Source organism: Bactrocera tryoni, chromosome 3 (genome assembly GCF_016617805.1).
Source record: "Bactrocera tryoni isolate S06 chromosome 3, CSIRO_BtryS06_freeze2, whole genome shotgun sequence".
Lineage (NCBI taxonomy): Eukaryota > Metazoa > Arthropoda > Insecta > Diptera > Tephritidae > Bactrocera > Bactrocera tryoni.
The window spans coordinates 54,066,393-54,085,350 of NC_052501.1; positions in this window are offsets into that span (position 1 = coordinate 54,066,393).

The following is an 18,958-nucleotide window of genomic DNA, read 5'->3' on the forward strand; positions in this document are numbered from 1 at the left end:
TACCGTGGGATTAGCTTCCTCAACATCGCATATAAGGTTCTGTCGAGCGTATTGTGTGAAAGATTAAAGCCCACCGTCAACCAACTGATTGGGCTTTATCAGTGTGGCTTCAGACCTGGCAAATCAACAACCGACCAGATATTCACCATGCGCCAAATCTTGGAAATGACCCGTGAAAGGAGAATCGACACACACTACCTCTTCGTCGATTTAAAAGCTGCTTTCGACATCAAGAAAAGGAGCTGCTTTTATGCCGCGATGTCTGAATTTGGCATCCCCGCAAAATTAATACGGCTGTGTAAACTGACGTTGAGCAACACGAAAAGCTCCGTTAGAATCGGGAAGGACCTTCCCGAGCCGTTCGATACCAAACGAGGCTTCAGACAAGGCGATTCCCTATCGTGCGACTTCTTCAATCTGCTGCTGGAGAAAATTATTCTAGCTGCAGAACTTAATCGAGCAGGTACAATCTTTTATAAGAGTGTACAGCTGCTGGCGTATGCCGATCATATTGATATCATCGGCCTCAACACCCGCGCCGTTAGTTCTGCTTGCTCCAGGCTGGATAAGGAAGCAAAGCAAATGGGTCTGGTAGTGGACGATGGCAAGACTAAATATCTCCTGTCATCAAACAAACAGTCTTCGCACTCGCAACTTGGCACTCACGTCACTGTTGACAGTCATAACTTTGAAGTTGTAGATAATTTCGTCTATTAAGGAACCAGCATTAACACCACCAACAATGACAGCCTAGAAATCCAACGCAGGATAACTCTTGCCAACAGGTGCTACTTCGGACTGAGTAGGCAATTGAAAAGTAAAGTCCTCTCTCGACGAACAAAAGCTAAACTCTATAAGTCGCTCATAATTCCCGTCCTGCTGTATGGTGCAGAGGCTTGGGCGATGACAACAACCGATGAGTCGACGTTACGAGTTTTCGAGGGAAAAATTCTGCGAAAGATTTATGGTCCTTTGCGCATTGGCCATTGCAACGATGAGCTGTACGAGATATATGACGAAATTGACATAGTTCAGCGAATTAAAAGAAAGCGGCTACGCTGGCTAGGTCATGTTGTCCGGATGGACGAAAACACTCCAGCTCTGAAAGTATTCGACGCAGTACCCGCCGGGGGAAGCAGAGAAAGACGAAGACCTCCACTCTGTTGGAAGGACCAAGTGGAGAAGGACCTGACTTCGCTTGAAATATCCAATTGGCGCCACGTAGCGAAAAGAAGAAACGACTGGCGTGCTGTTGTTAACTCGGCTATAATCGCGTAAGCGGTGTCTACGCCAATTAAGAAGAAGAAGAAGGTAAGTGTGCTCACTACAATAAATATATTTACATGTATATACATATGTATTTACTTATTACATATACATATGTATATGCATATTACATATTACATATACATACACATGTATATAAGTTAGCACGAACCAAGCATAAAGTGCAACTATGTCAACAACCCCGAAATTACAGCGCAAGCGACAACTGGTAAATTCTGCCGATGCAACCTCAGCACATCCGGCACATGCCAATCGAACATGCAATCGAATTGCTTATACTAATTCTAGGAAATAGATCACGCCACTTAATAATTCCGTGGCTTAGAATAAGTATAAATTAACCAAATTGTTAAATTTAAGTTTGAGTCGTTTTTGGTCAATAAAGCGGACACGCTGTCCGATTAAAAAATAATTTTTTTGGTATTCACAACGCGGGAATACATAATTGGCGCCTGAGCAAATTCAGTCGGTCCGGTAGGAAAACTGGCGCCCGGTTGAAAAAGTATTTTCGATAGCGGTCCCTGAGTAACAAAAGTAAAAAGGAGGCATCGACGTGCCAGCCTTATCGAAAGACATAGCAGCAAGTGAAGTGAAAAAGTTTAGGCCAGCGAAATAATTGTTGTGAAAAACATAAAAGCTTTAGCAGTGATAAAATACAACAAGCAACAATAACAAAGCAATTTAAATAGCGTTTATTGGCGACTACCAAATTGTAATTGTAACTAAAAGCGTAGATATGTACGAAAGTAATTATTATAATTAACAAAGCTGTAACAGAACAATATTCTAAATTTGTGATTTTATATAAAACAGAAAACAAACACAAGCCTCATTATAAAATCCTAGTGTTAAAGATTAATTACGCGCGCGATCACACATGATAGTTAAAATCAAGCGAGTGAATGGCTAAAAATGTTTAGCCGAGCAGCAGAAGCAACAACAACTATTGCTCACATAATCAACGACGGCTACTAAAATTTAAAGTTTACCGAGAAATTGAAAACAAAAGCAAAGCAACAAAAACACAAACGTAAAATAACGAGTGTAGTGTTTGATAGTGGGGCTGTACGATTTGCCAACGTTAACAACGAAGTAAACCAGCAACAGAAGCATCCAGAAACATCAGGATTAGAGTAAGAAATTTTTTTTAAATTATAAGAATTATTTAAATTAATTTAAATTATATTGTAATTATATTAAATTGTAAAATGGCTAATCCCAACAACTTGGTCAGACCTCCCATTCTTCCTTCTAGCCAATCCACTCCTCAAGCGACAAATAACACTCAATTAAGTATAAACGACTTGACATCATTAATAGCGAATATAGCGACAAATATACTACAGCAGCAAGGACCAAAGGTAGTACAGGCACCCTAAATCCGGATGCCAACTTGGCAACTACAACTGATCAAACTATAGAGGACAGACATAGAGGAAAGTTAGACGGTTTAGATAGGATCCCTGATGTAGTGAAGTGTCTAAAAGAATTTTCTGGCCGCCCAGGATAATTCATGTCGTGGAAAAAAAGTGTAGACCGTATATTAAATATATATGAACCATTAAAAGGAACCCCGAAATACTACGGAATCCTTAGTGTAGTTAGAAATAAGATTGTAGGCAATGCAGATATGGCATTAGAATCTTATAACACGCCACTTGATTGGTCAGCAATAACAAAATGTCTGGCAATGCATTATGCCGACAAGCGTGACCTAGCCACCTTAGAGTATAAAAAGACAACTCTTGTACAAGGTAATAAAACGGTTGCTGAATTCTATCAGCAAGTATACAAACACCTCTCATTAATTTTAAATAAACTAGGATGTACCGAAATGAGCAACGAATCTCTACGAATGATAACGCAATCATACAGGGATAAAGCTTTGGATACCTTCATAAGAGGATTAAATGGCGACCTCCCACGATTACTCGGAATAAGAGAACCGGTCGACTTACCTCAGGCCCTTCATTTATGCCTGAAACTAGACAACCAGAATTTTCGCATGAATCATGCTCACAATGTAAAAACGGCATACCAAGCTCCTCAACTCTATCCTAAGCGACGTTCTTCACAGGAACAACTGCAATCGTTTTACCCTAAATTGGCGTACTTGCCACAACCAAATCAAACAAATTGGCAATCTAGACAACAATTTCCTAACCAAATGCAGCATACAAGTACTCCACCCAGGCAACCTAAACCTCAACCCCGGCCAGAACCCATGGAAGTTGACGAGAGTATGCAATCAAGTCGAATTAACCATATGAACAGAACTCCTCAAAATCAATTTCAAGGGAAAAGACTACCACCAGGTAATAATCAGCAACAAAGGAAAACCCAAAGAACTTTCCACATTGCCACAATGTCGAAAGATGTGGAGAATGATTATTCGGAAGACGAACCATCTGAAGTTCATTTTTTAGCTTGATGAGCTCTTCGCTTCCATATTTTGAAGCAAGAGCTGATAACGGGAAAATTCTTAAGTTTTTGGTAGATACAGGATCTAGTAAAAACTACATTCAACCACACTTGGTTAAAAAACGTATTAAATATAAAAACCCATTTTTTGCAAAAACAGTAACAGGTGATGTTAAAATTAATGAACACACAATGCTAAAACTATTTGAAGTAGATAACGAAATCAAGTTTTTCTTAATGCCATCCTTAAAGACATTCGATGGAATTTTGGGAAACGATACATTAAGAGAGCTTCAAGCAATTATCTACACAAATGAAAATTATTTAATAATAAAAAATCGAATAAAAATGAAACTAAAGCAGCTTCCATCAAAGGCAGTAAATGCAATACATATAAAGGACAAGCACTTATCGTCACAGCAGAAGACTAGCATTAAGCAAGCAGTAGACGCATTCCCAAATCTGTTCGCGGAGCCGAACGAAAAATTAACATACACAACAAAAGTTGTTGGATAAATAAGAACCGTAACGGACTCTCCTGTTTACCGAAATTTTACCCATACCCAGCATCTCTCAAATCAGAGGTAGAAAAGCAGGTAAAGAAAGTTTTAGATGATAATATTATAAGACCCTCTAGGTCTCCCTACAATTCACCCTTGTGGATCGTCCCGAAAAAGGCCGACTCAGCGGGGAATAAACAGTACCGAATGGTCATCGATTACCGAAAATTAAACTCAGTCACGACAGCAGACAGATATCCAATTCCTGAAATAACAAAAGTAATTTCGCAGCTCGGCGAAAGCAAATTTTTCTCAGTGTTAGATCTGAAAAGCGGATTTCATCAAATTCCTCTAAGAGAATCTGACAACGAAAAAACGGCATTTTCCATCAACAATGGTAAATACGAATTTACACGTTTACCATTTGGTTTGAAAAATGGTCCTTCTATTTTTCAGCGCGCTCTTGATGATATCCTGCGCGATCACATAGGAAAATACTGTTATGTCTACATCGATGACATATTTATATTTAGCAAAACGGATAAAGAGCACCTTTTTCATATTAATACAATTTTCAATACCTTGGACGAAGCCAACATGAAAGTTCAGTTGGATAAGTGTCACTTCTTCCAAAAGGAAGTAGAATTTTTAGGGTATGTCATATCTCCAAACGGCATAAAAACGAATCCTGCAAAAGTTGAAGCAATTGCCAACTTTCCAGAACCTATAATTTTAAAAGAGCTTCGCAGTTTTCTTGGTTTGTCAGGATACTACAGAAGATTCATAAAAGACTATGCGAAATTAGCAAAACCACTGACTTCTCTTCTGAGAGGGGAAGAAGGTAGAATATCGAAAAACAAATCCGCAAAAGTAAAAATACTTTTGAATGAAGAAGCAATAGAAGCTTTCAATAATATAAAACGTTCACTCACTTCCAGAGATGTGATACTTACATATCCCGATTATAAGAAAAATTTCGAACTGGTAACAGACGCCTCCAACTTTGCAATCGGAGCCGTACTATCGCAAGACTCAAAGCCTCTGGCATTTATCTCAAGAACATTGAGCAAGGCGGAGGAACATTACGCCGCCAATGAAAAAGATATGCTAGCCATAATTTGGGCTCTGAATTCATTTAGGAATTACTTATATGGCTCAGCTAATGTACAAATCTTTACTGATCACCAGCCGCTCACTTACGCTTTGAGCAATAAGAATAACAATAGCAAGATGAAAAGGTGGAAAGCAGCCTTAGAAGAATATTCATACGACTTACATTATAAACCTGGGAAACAAAACGTCGTAGCAGATGCACTATCCAGGATACCCCCGAAGGAATCACAGGTTAACAGTCTATCAATAGCAACCAATTCGAATGATAGCTCGTCTCATAATTTAGTTTATAGCATAGCAGCCCCTATAAACGCTTTCAAAAACCAAATAATTTTAAAAACAGATAGCACATCTACGTATCAATTTAAAATCGTGTTTCCTACATATCATAGACACATAATTAGGGAACCTGATTATTCCGAACAAACCCTTAAATCAATTCTAAAAAGATATTTGAACCCATCAGTTATAAACTGTATAAAAGCGGAAGAATAATGGAAAAGAAAGGAAGAGTTCATTATAAAAACGCACAATAGAGCGCACAAAAATACTAGGGAAAATAAAATGCAAATTCTGAAGAAGTACTATTTTCCTGCAATGGCAAGTAAAATAAAGAAAATTATAAGAAACTGTGCAACATGCAAGGAAAGCAAATATGACCGACGTCCAATAAAACCTCAAATTCAGGCCACACCCATTCCACAGTTCGCAGGCCAAATAGTGCACATTGATATATTTATAGTTGGTAAGGAATTAGTTCTAACCGCGATGGACAAATTCTCCAAATACGCAATGGCAAAACCCATTCGATCGAGAGCATCGGAACACATCAGACAGCCTTTACGCGATATCCTATTCTCCTTTGTTCCAGAAACAATAGTGATGGATAACGAGAAAACTTTTAATTCTGAAGCAATAACCTTCATGATAGAGAATGAATTCGGAATCAATATTTTTAGAACCGCTCCGTATATAAGTTGTTCAAACGGACAGGTAGAACGTTTCCATTCTGCATTACAAGAAATAATGCGATGTCTTCAAAAGGAGAGCACGTACCGTTCATTCCACGAATTGTTGGATAAATCAGTTTTCGAATATAACTCCTCTATTCATACGACAACAGGAAGAAAACCTGTAGAAATATTCTTTGGCAGACGTGTTTATAGCGACCCTAAAATAATGGAGAAAGACAGACAAGAAACTATAAACAGACTCCTAGCGAAACAAAACGCAGACCTTACATACCATAACAAGAACAGATCACCTCCAAGCACATATGCGGAAGGAGATATCATATTTGGCAAAATAAATAGAAGATTAGGAAATAAGTTATCGGCTAGATTTAGAAAAGAAATTGTTGCGAAAAATTTTAAAACAACAATAGTAACTAAATCAGGTAGAGTAGTTCATAAAAGTAACATTAAATAGAAATGCATGAGTAAATATGAATTTAAGCACATAAAATTTCTTCTTTAATAGGAAAAATGAATAAGGGAGAAATCATGACAATCATGCTGGTATTAGCATTGACGGTAGACGCATAACAAATCGACATCCAGGATTTAACGAATAATAACGGATATTTACCCATCAAAACTAACCAACTGAAAATAATTAATCATTATGACAAAACACTTCATTTTATCAACTTAACAGCCTACGAGGAAACAGTAGCCCCAATATCAAATAACATTAACATGCTAAAAACCACAACTTTTGAAGATAAACAAATTTTGGACACAGTTAATAGGAACTTTGCATTACTCCAATCAAAAATAAGCGGCTTACACCCTCATTTTAAAACAAAACGAGGACTTGTAAATATTCTAGGGAAAGGATTAAAATATATAGCAGGATCCATGGACAGTGATGACGAGACGGAAATCCATAACGCACGAGAAATACACGAAAATGAATTATCCACAACAACTAGTATGACGAATATAGTACGCGTTAATAACTTCATATCGGAGGAAATAAACAATATAACAAAACATATTAACCAACAGCAAATCTCAATAAGTCATTACATTAATACATTTAAGGACACCATACAAAATAAAATAAAGTCATTAGAGGACAAGGTTCAATTTTTAGAGCACACATACCAAATAAAAAATGATATATCCTTTTTACGAAACCACATAGACGACATAGGACAAATTACATTTTCCAGCAAAATAGGTATAATTCCTACGGACATCCTCACCAAATTAGAAATCGAATTCATTACAGATTTCGACAGTTACCAAAATATCAAGACAGCAGTAATATTTCAAAACAACAACATAATCATAATCCTCCTAATACCCCAATATTCACCAAATACCCTTTCACAAATCAGATTTGAACCACTTCCTAATATAGCTAACAAATCAATAGCCTTAGATACTAACGAAGTATTAATAGATTCAGAAAACAATATGAATGAAACATATGTAAAAAACAATTTGGAGAAAAATTTAATAAAAATTCACAATAAATGTTTAGAAAATATATTGAAATTCGAAGAAGCAAATTGTAATTTAGAAACTATAGATAAAATAAATGTCACTGAAATAGTCCCTGGTATTCTAGTATTTAAGCATTTTGATGTAGAAATAGAACACAATTGCAATAAGCAAATAATAAAACATAAAGGCAACTTTCTTATCAAATTTGAAAATTTTTATATTAGTACGCTTAATAAGACATATTCGAACATTAACATTAAAATATATGAAACATTTATTTTGCCAAATCGAATCACAAAAATTAAAGAGAAAAAGAATGTAACTGAACTTGAAATTAGAAAATCTTTATGTAAAACAAATAAATCACGAAAATAGTATCGAATTACTAATGAATAAAAATAAAAAGAGGAATTTAATCAGCATAGGCACTGATGTTATAATTATAACTATAATTTTAATAACAATTGTATACATCGAACATGCAATCGAATTGCTTATACTAATTCTAGGAAATAGATCACTCCACTTAATAATTCCGTGGCTTAGAATAAGTATAAATTAACCCAATTGTTAAATTTAAGTTTGAGTCGTTTTTGGTCAATAAAGCGGACACGCTGTCCGATTAAAAAATAATTTTTTTGGTATTCCCAACGCGGGAATACATAATTTATACAGACAGCCAGGCGGATTTGAGATCTAAAAAGTATATTAGGGTTTTGTCAAAGTTAGTGCAAGAATACCTTGATGTCTTAGTGGATATAATATCTTATTTTACCATAAACCTGCAATGTGGTTTAGGACATAGTGATATTCTTGGTAACTGTAAAGTAGAAGAACAAGCACCATTTTACAAATAGACTCCGGAAGAGAAGGAAATAATATGCCCCTGGCTATTTGAATCGAAAAAATATTATAAATTAAGCAGAGTCTCGGTGAAATCAATGCAATATGTGCCGCAAATGTCGTCTATTAAAATTTAAAAGGAATGATGTAAGAACTTTAGAAGGACTACCAACAGGTCACTGTCTAATAAACAGAGATGCCAGTCGACTTGAATCGCCATATAATGACTATTGTAGAAGGTGGAAGGAAGTGGAAGAAGATTGTAAGATTCTACATAGGAAAAGAATATCAACTATCGGTCAGGGGTTCTTTGGCGATATTACCTTAGTTGCTCAGATAAAACTATTCGTATTGATGTACAGTGGTATCAAAATGGTCCTCTTAAAGGCGTAGGTGTCTCTTTGCACAGCCATCAGACCACCTACCTGCTAGCTAGCTGTGTGGATATTCAATAACTATTATCTCATTTTTTGGTGCTGTGCATGGTTGTCTTTTCCTTTATTTCCATTTTCTGACTTATTCCAATCACTTGTTCCTTTTATAGCATACATTAAGTCACATTAATTAAACCTTTTTATTAAAAGGTCTAAAAATCGAATCGTGAAATAATTAAAATAAAATATATTCTTCTATGTATGTGTGCCTTTGCCTTCCAGCTACTACCATGCAACATTTACAGCTTAGTCGGCCACACTGCGAACGCGCATTTAAACATTAAAGCCACCTAATTGGGTATAATAAAATGTTGCCAAGTTGTTGCAATCGACCACTGTAACCGCTGCAACAGTGCCACATTGCTACAGTGGTATTTTAACAGCATATTTAAGTTTGCATGAGTGTGTGCCCATTAGACCGGACTTAATTTTTTTTTGCAGAAAGAGCGTACCGCCCCCGCAAATTTTTCCTTTTTGTGCCAATAACGAAAGCACTTTTCAGCAAGAGCTCATATATGTGATGACGGCAAGGGAGATATAACAATTCTCTATTAAGGTGTTGTTCTAATAAAATGCAAGTACCTTGTAATATACCTGTATTTTTCGCGGTAGTATCAAAACGTAAAGCTTCTACCTTGTTTGGAAAGAATTTTGTTAATATTTCCTATTATAAGAAATTACTTTTAAATACCTTTTCTGTTAGATTCCATTCCTTTAATAGTTCGAGTATGGCGTCTGTCTGTTCTTTGCCAGTACCAGCTGACAGGGCAGGTACTCCAAGTAGATGTTCAATGCCATCTGTTGTTATCACAACTGGTAATCTGTCCACTTTTGCGTTTCCTGTGATTGACGGTAAAATTTTTCCATCCCAATATACTGTAATTTGATTTATATTGCTGTTTTTAAAATCCGTCATCAGTTTTGCAGCAGTTTCCGAACGAATTTGTTTACGGTAAAGCCGAATCGATGTCTTGCTGATTACCAATGTATTGATATCATGTTCCAATGCTTTGCAATGTATTGACCAGATGTTGACTTTCCTCTGTTGTTGCCAACATTTTATTTTACGATTTAAATATATGTTTACAGAGTTGCCTTTTTGCGATTTTTTTTAAAGGCTTATGTTTTAAAACTTTTATGCAAACAGTAACTGAATATAGGAAAAAATACGGTAGCATTAATAAATCAGACCTTTGCGCTTAAGTTTAAATGATTATAAAGAATATTAATCATTAAACGTAAGTTAATTTCAATATAATAATATACTAAAGACACTTACTTATATTGTCGTGCCTTGTCTCTTGAAAAGTCCATATAAACCGGTTTTAGCCACTTTAGTGGGCATGTGCCACGCCTTAACCTGGGGCAATCAGTCTAAGATTTTGGAATTTCGTTATTGGCATAAAAAGGAAAAATTTTTGCAAAAACAAAATTTTCCCATACAAAAAAAGCGAATGTTAGTTACAGTTGCCAAACCTTTGCCACACACCGCAACAAACTCACACAAATGAGACTGAGTATATGAGTGTGGTGCAAGTTTTCGATTAAGCGGCAACAGAGCACTGAAAGTTTGCTGAAGTTATTGCATATTTAGGGTTACACTGCATCACACAAAGACTCACATACATAATTGTAAATGCATGGATTTGTATTCCAACGTTATTCAGCGTTCACCATCAGATAAGCGTCTGCATTTATTCATATGGTGCTCTCGAATAAAGCGCCTGTTTGCATGTGTGTGTGTGTGTGGTGTCTGCATCGCTCAAGTATTTATTTGGCGTAATATTCGTACCTTACCACAGTGGGCCAATGAGCAACACTTTGTGGCTATGCGCATTCATCTATGGCCTTCACCATGTCCACGCGAGTGTCAAGCTGCTTTGACAAACTTGTGGTCTCCCGTTGTTGGGCGCCCGCCTGTATGTGTGTTTGGTGTCTAAGCGAAGATTGTGGCAAGCAATCAATCGCCCAGATGGATTTGTGGGATGAGTGGCGAATAAGATGTGCGTTGTGTTCGAACTAGTCGGATTCTTTTTAGGTCAGGTCTTTAATTGTTTTGCTTAAAAAATGAGTTATTTTAATTCTTACGCTCATAATACCATTATTTGGAAAAGACAAGGAAGGCACTGGATGCTTCTATCCATATATATATATACTTATGTTTATTTACTTATCGAAATGAAACATTAAATCATTTGTGGTGTTTTGGTCAAAATAAATTCGGCTATGTAAGAGCTCAGTGTTTATCGATGGTATCGTGAATTTAATCGACGTCATAGATCAGTCCAAGATGAATTCGGTTAAGTGCATCAAAATCAGTAGCCGGTGCGGAAGCAATTGATGTTGTTCCCAAAATAATATTGCAAGAATGTCATATGACCTGTCGTGAGATATGGACAACATAGGCATTTGTGGGACAACATACAGGAAGCTTTCTAAAGTAAACAGGCTTAAAAAAAAACAGAACAAATATTTTTTTCAGAAGTACCAATTTATTTTATCCAAAAACATGTCGTACGAGTGTTTTAGCTCGTTGGCCGGTAAGGCCGCCAGTAGGCCAGTGCAAGCCTTTTGAATGGCCTCTACGTCTGCATAACGCTTTCCTTTCTTGGGTGAATACATTTTTCCGAAAAGAAAGAAGTCGCACGGTGCCATATCAGGTGAATACGGGGAGTGGTTAATGGTTAAAATGTGAATTTTGGTCAAAAAATCGTAAACAAACAACAAACGCAAACTTTCAGCTTCGCGATATTCGGGCGGAACAGGTCAAATACGGTTTCGGTAAAAGTTTTACCTATTTTAAAACAAAATTTAATGTTGGCTTGTTGTTTGTTCGAAGCTCATTTTCGCTGCGATAATAATGGTTTGTCAAAAAAGTGTTGCAGTATTTTTATTGAATTTTTTTTTATTGAAATTGAAATGAATTTTTGATGACTCATGCCCAGCTCTTGACCGATGCTACGGCTGCTACTATGCCTGTCTCTTTCGACCAATTCAGCGATTTTATCGCAATTTTCGACGACAGGCCTTCCGGAGCGTGGCGCGTTTTCGACCACCTCTACACCAGAACGAAAAAGTTGAAACCATCGTTGTGCGGTGGAAATGGAAACTGTATTGGGTCCATAAACTGCACAAATTTTATTGGCGGCTTGAGAAGCATTTTTGCTCTTATCGTAGTAGTACTGTAAAATATTTTGCTCCATGTTTGCGACGCTATTACTAACGAACGACTTAAAAGAAACGACAATCAATCAAACACGTGTTGGCGCGAGATGCGTCGTCAAACGACTCCACCACTTTCAAACTTGTCGATATACCAAAAAAGACAAGTATTTTCTAAATATTTATTCCTACTCCTCTAAAATGTAAGTTGAATCTTCAGATTCAACCACATGCATACATATTAAATTGAAAAATACATAAATAAGGAAATATTCATAAGCAAGCATTAAATTCCTTTAAAAATGAAATCAAATGCCACTGTTATTATTCGATATGTTTATTTAAGGTATGCCGGGTCGTTGATGCTGAGGAATGTCAAATCAGCACAACGGCTCCAGGTAAATTTAGCAAATAAGATTTTTATAAAGAATATGTCAAGTCAGCACAACGGCTCCAGGTAAATTTAGCAAATAAGATTTTTATAAAGAATAAAATTATTATTAATAAACTGGACGGCAAGCCGCACAGTACGGTAAATTAGCCGGAGTTTTATTATTCAAACGAAAGATATGTAATTTCCGATAAATTACATATCATATCGTAATTGGCGCAGTCGGTAATTCGGTGTTCCCCATTTTTCTACTATACATCGTAACAATTTTAGTGCGTTGAAACCAAAAGTTATTCTCAAACTTATACTAAATAAATGAAGTATTATGAAGTAAATTAAACTATATAAAATACGCTAAATAAATAAATTGAAAATAAATTATTAATAAACTTTGCTAAATAAATGAAAGTTGCAAAAAAAAATAAATATAAAAGAAAAACTAATTTTTTAAGGCGTCATATTTGTGTAAAGCATATACAATTTCGCATAATTTGTTGAAGTAAAAACAAAAAAAAAACAAAAAGTGAACTATAAAATAATTTTATAAAAAATATATGTAATTGTGTACCAGAGATATTTGTAAGTGCCATACAAAAGCAACATCAACAACATTAACAAATGCAGCATCAGCAGCAACAACAACAACAACAACATTAACAAAAGCAACAACAATAACAGTAACAACAGCAGCAAAAAAAAACAGCAACAACATTAACAACAACAACGACGCCAGTAACAGTAACAACAGCAACATCAACAACAGCAGCACCAACAGCAAGGTAAAATAATATTCAACTAATAATTTAGTAATTTAAGTAGTAGTTTTATTTGAAGCCATTACTTTCTTTGTAAAAAAAAAGAAAATAAAAAATAAAAAAAAAAATAATAAAAATAAAAAATATGGCAGAGCAAATAGAAATGCTAACTCGATGCTTGGCATCGTTAACAAAGATGCAGCAATAAATCAACTTACAATTGGGCAAAGAGTCGAAAAAGACTTAAGATATGTATCTCCCTTTGAAGGAATTGTAATAATATTAACATTTTTTGAGAAAAAATTGTATGCTTTGGTCGACTCAGGTTCAACCATAAGTATAATGAAAATATATAGTTATATGATTTGTTAATAGAAAATGATTCCTTTTTTTAAAAAAAACGTTAAAACCATTGATATCAAAAAAGTGACAATAATTTTGAAAAATGGTGTGAATCTTCCATTCTATATGAAAACTATGCAAGAGCAAGTTTAATCATTAGATATAAGTGCTGTAAAGAACATCAACATCATTTAAAATCAAATGAGAAAAAGGAAATCGAAAAATTATTAAAGCATTTCAATATCGAAAAAGTGACAATAATTTTGAAAAATGGTGTGAATCTTCCATTCTATATGAAAACTATGCAAGAGCAAGTTTAATCATTAGATATAAGTGCTGTAAAGAACATCAACATCATTTAAAATCAAATGAGAAAAAGGAAATCGAAAAATTATTAAAGCATTTCAATAAACTTATCTAAATAGAAAAAGTCACAGTAGATATAGCTCACCTATTCTAATAATACCGAAAATGATAGATAATTCAGGAATACGAAAATTCAGGAATACAAAAATTCAGACTAGTGGTTGATTATAGGAGGTTAAACCAATTGCCTGTAGACGATAAGTATCCTGTACCGAATATCGAAGGAATCTCAGATAAATTGGGCAAAGCACAGCACTTTAGCACCATAGATCTAGTAAAAGGTTACCATCAGATTTTAATGGCAGAAAGGGACATCCTGAAAACAGCTTTTGTCACTCCGGCAGGACTATATGAATACGTCCGAATGCCTTTCGTGTTAAAAAATGCATCAGCTACTTTTCAGAGATTTATGAATGATAGAGCAGAACAATTAATAAAATATTTAAATGCCGAAAATATAGAGGTCCATCACACAAAACCAAATAGCCATACAGGAAATGCAGACATTGAGAGACTGCACTCAACCTTGTTGGAAAAACTAACAGGAATTGAGGACTCTAGTCTTTCAACAGAAATGAGGATACAAATTGTTATATGCAACTATAACGATAGGTACCACTCAACTATCAAATGTTCTCCAAGGGACGCCAAAGAAAACATTTGTCCATCCATATTACAAGATAGAATAAATACAGTAAAACAGAAAACAATAGCCAAATTAAATCAAAACAAAGAAGAATATATAGAAAACAGACAAACAGGACCGATTAAAAACTACAAAAGAGTACGGCATAAGGATCAACCATATTTCAGAATATTTCCCTTACAAAACTTCCATCCGGCAAATATAAAAAGACCAATGAAATTGGCAAACATAGAAAATCCAAATGAGAATGATGACCATTCATTTAGTCTAAGGGCATTTAATGGAGATAATAATATTTAATTCTTTTTTCTACATATGTATATATACATGATTTTTTTTTAACCCAGTGGGTAAGGGGTCTTTCTAGAATATACCCATGGTAAGAGATGCCTGTCGTAAGAGGCGACTAAAATCCAATTTAAGTTTTTTTAAATCAAAACCTAAAACGGTTATACATTTTTACTTTTACAGATGACGATAATAATTATTTTTTTAACAATAATCATATCATTGGTGACCGCACTTTGGCAAATTACACCAATAATAGAAGATGCGGGGTATACAATTATACAAACAGCGGACATTGAAATAGTTAACGAAATAAGTACAGTTATACATACTATAATTCCGAACAAGATAGCAGACATAGTTGATCAGGTTAAAGAAAATATTGAAAAACTAAATATTGAAAATAAAGAAATTTTGTTTGATGAAATAAAAAATATAAAAGCAAAAATCACATCTATCACACCGAATATCAAAAAGAGAAATAAAAGAGGTTTGATAAATATAGGAGGAATAGCACATAAATGGATGTTTGGAGTCATGGATGATGATGACAGACAAGACATTTTGAACCATTTAAAAATTATTGAAGAAAATGGCCATAATGCCATTGTAAATTTAAATAAACAAATAGTAATTAATGAACATTTAAATAGATTACTAAACTTATTAAAAAGAAATATAGAATCAGATAGGAAACAAATAATAGAAACTTTAAATATAATAAAAAAAGAGGAAAATAGAATTGAAAGTAAAATTTTGTATAATGATGAAATGAATGAACTAAAATTCATAGAAAGTAAAGTTCAATAAATACAAAATAATATAGCGGCGGCTAAATACAATATGGTACATCCAAGTATGTTAACTAGGGAAGAAATTGAAAAATACGAGATTGATTTTTACAAACTAAAATTATCAAAAGTAGGAGTAGTAGTATACAGAAACGATACAATAATATTTGCAATTCAGATACCAAGAACATTTTTTCAAACTAAGATTCAATTAATAACCTCAATGCCAAATAGAAATAAATTACAAATTATTGAAAAAGAAAAATTCGTTATAAAAATTGGCGAAAACTATTTTGATTATGTAGAAAATAAAGCATTTGAAAATCTAAAATTGAGTAAAAGCTGCATATTTTCAAATACTTGCGAATTTAAATATAATAACAAAACATCAATACAAGAAATAAGCGATGACACAATATTAATAAGAAATGCAAAAAATGATGTAATAAAACAAAACTGCGATGGTAGAAAAATTGTATTAAAAAATAACAATATAATCAAATTTGTAAATTGTAAAATGGAAATTTTAAAACAAGAATTTAAAAATAATAAAACAGAATACATTCATACAATTATATACCCTGCCGAAAAATTAAACCAAAATTAACATTCAATGATATTGCAATAAAAAATATAGAAAACATAAAAGAAATTGCAGAATTAAAATACCATAAAAATGTATCATATGGTATTAATATAACATTGATAATCATTGTAATGGTAGTAGTAGCAATCCTAGTAATAATATTAAAGAAAAAAACAATAAAAATAAAAATTGTAAATACAAGAACTCAGGAGAGTTCAAGCAGTAACGCTGGGGGAGTTGCGTCGTCAAACGACTCCACCACTTTCAAACTTGTCGATATACCAAAAAAGACAAGTATTTTCTAAATATTTTTTCCTATTCCTCTAAAATGTAAGTTGAATCTTCAGATTCAACCACATGCATACATATTAAATTGCAAAATATATAAATAAGGAAATATTCATAAGCAAGCATTAAATTCCTTTAAAAATGAAATCAAATGCCACTGTTATTATTTGATATGTTTATTTAAGGTATGCCGGGAATGTCAAATCAGCACAACGGCTCCAGGTAAATTTAGCAAATAAGATTTTTATAAAGAATAAAATTATTATTAATAAACTGGACGGCAAGCCGCACAGTATGGTAAATTAGCCGGAGTTTTATTATTCAAACGAAAGATATGTAATTTCCGATAAATTACATATCATATCGTAATTCGCGTGAAATGAACTTTCTAAAAAGATGCGACGAATAAAACTAGAACTACGCGCTTTCAGCGCCAACTAGCGAAAATACCGCAAGACTTTTTTGACAACTTATTATAAACATACTGATACTTAGACGCAATAACTTCACTTCCAATCGATAAAATGTCATGAAACAATCAATAAAGATAGCAGATTCTAACGCACCAGTCGACATATAGATGGTGCCACCAGGGTGCGCTAGATTCAAAAAGTTTACTTTGGAACGCACCTTGTACATCCAAAATTTCATGAAATCTGGAAAACCAACCGCCGAATACTCTTCACCGATCACTCTTCAATACGACAATGCGAGCTCTCACACATCGACGTAAACAACTGCATTTTTGAGCACTCAAAGCATTGATTTGATGAGTCAACATTCGTATTGATATGAACTTAAAAATGGACAACACTGGATTTCAGGGTTAATAGTTGTCAACCCTTACAGTTTGTAAAACTTTGTAAAACGGAACTTCCTTCTTCTGGATGGCGCTACCGTTGAGTACAGACGTGCATTTATATTCGGTATTGTATAATACTCTATTTTAATACTTATGTAGTTATAATGAATTATAATTAAATAAATACAAACACAACACGTATATCCTGATTTGGCAACGAATGAGTTCTTTTAAAAAAATACTATATATATCATCTACTCCAATTTATTGAAAAAAAAAACTTATTCTGGTATTATAATACAAATCGTTATTAACGCCTTCCAAATAAGCTGCTTTCTAGCCAATACTAGCACGCCATTTAATTAAATTTTGCATACACCTGTTCTAAGCCTCGACTGGGTTAGCCCTTAGTGCTTTCAGCGAATTACTTCTAATGGATATAATGGCGCGTTCCTCGAAGTAGATACAAATTACAGTTAGCCAAATTTAGCGAATGCGGTAGCGTTGACTTTCGCTTCGTGTTTTTCCAGAAGATCAGTCACAATATGAATATTATCTTAGTAAAAAATCAACCGGAAGTCCGGTAATATCCGACATATTGCTTCACGTAGACATCTTACAATGCTCAAATAATATACCTTTCGGACCTTTTACTCCTTTAGAATGAACATATATGAATGATAGCAGCACCTTAATTTTTTTACCAAATTTCACATGGTTTCCGCGATTTCGGACAAGTTTTGAAACGCCATTCGCTAGGTTGTTGGACAGTTCCGACGTGATGTTCATAAACCCTCATTTTGTTACGACTAAAGATGCGTTTGATGAATGTAAAGCTTTAGTTACGGAGTCAATTGTCTCTTCTGAGAACTCTATTAGACTTTGTTTTTATAAGATTAGATAAGACATAAGAGTTATTGAGATTCTCCGCTTTCTCTCTGATACCATTTCGACAAACTTCAAATACAGTTTCTTTAACATTTTCGATGTTATCGTCATTAACAGAGATGGACAGACATATTCTCTAAGCAACTGGCATCGATGTCATCTCCTCGGCTGAAGAAATTTTTTAAAATTTTTTTTTTTAATTAAGAGGCATTCTAAAATACTTAGTCAATTTCACTTTCTACCCAATATCACGGATTTTCGTAGTCCTACAGAAGTTTACATAAATTAGGTCACTAATATTGCCTTACCTTTTAGCAAATACCTATACGAAATGGTGCAAGTGGGAGATCGCAGCAATTAAAGAAGGCCTTCTTGTTCTGACAAATATGTTGGCACTTATATACAGATAGCCAAGCGGCTTTGAAATCACTAAAGCTCTTAAGTTTGCATTAAAGATAGCTAAATAAAGCATTGATTTTTAGTGGATCTAACATCTTATTTGACGATTATCCTGCAATGGTTTCCAGGAGTTATTGATATCACTGTCTAAAGCTGATGAATTACCCAGACCAGGTACCACCTTACAATTAGACTACGACGAG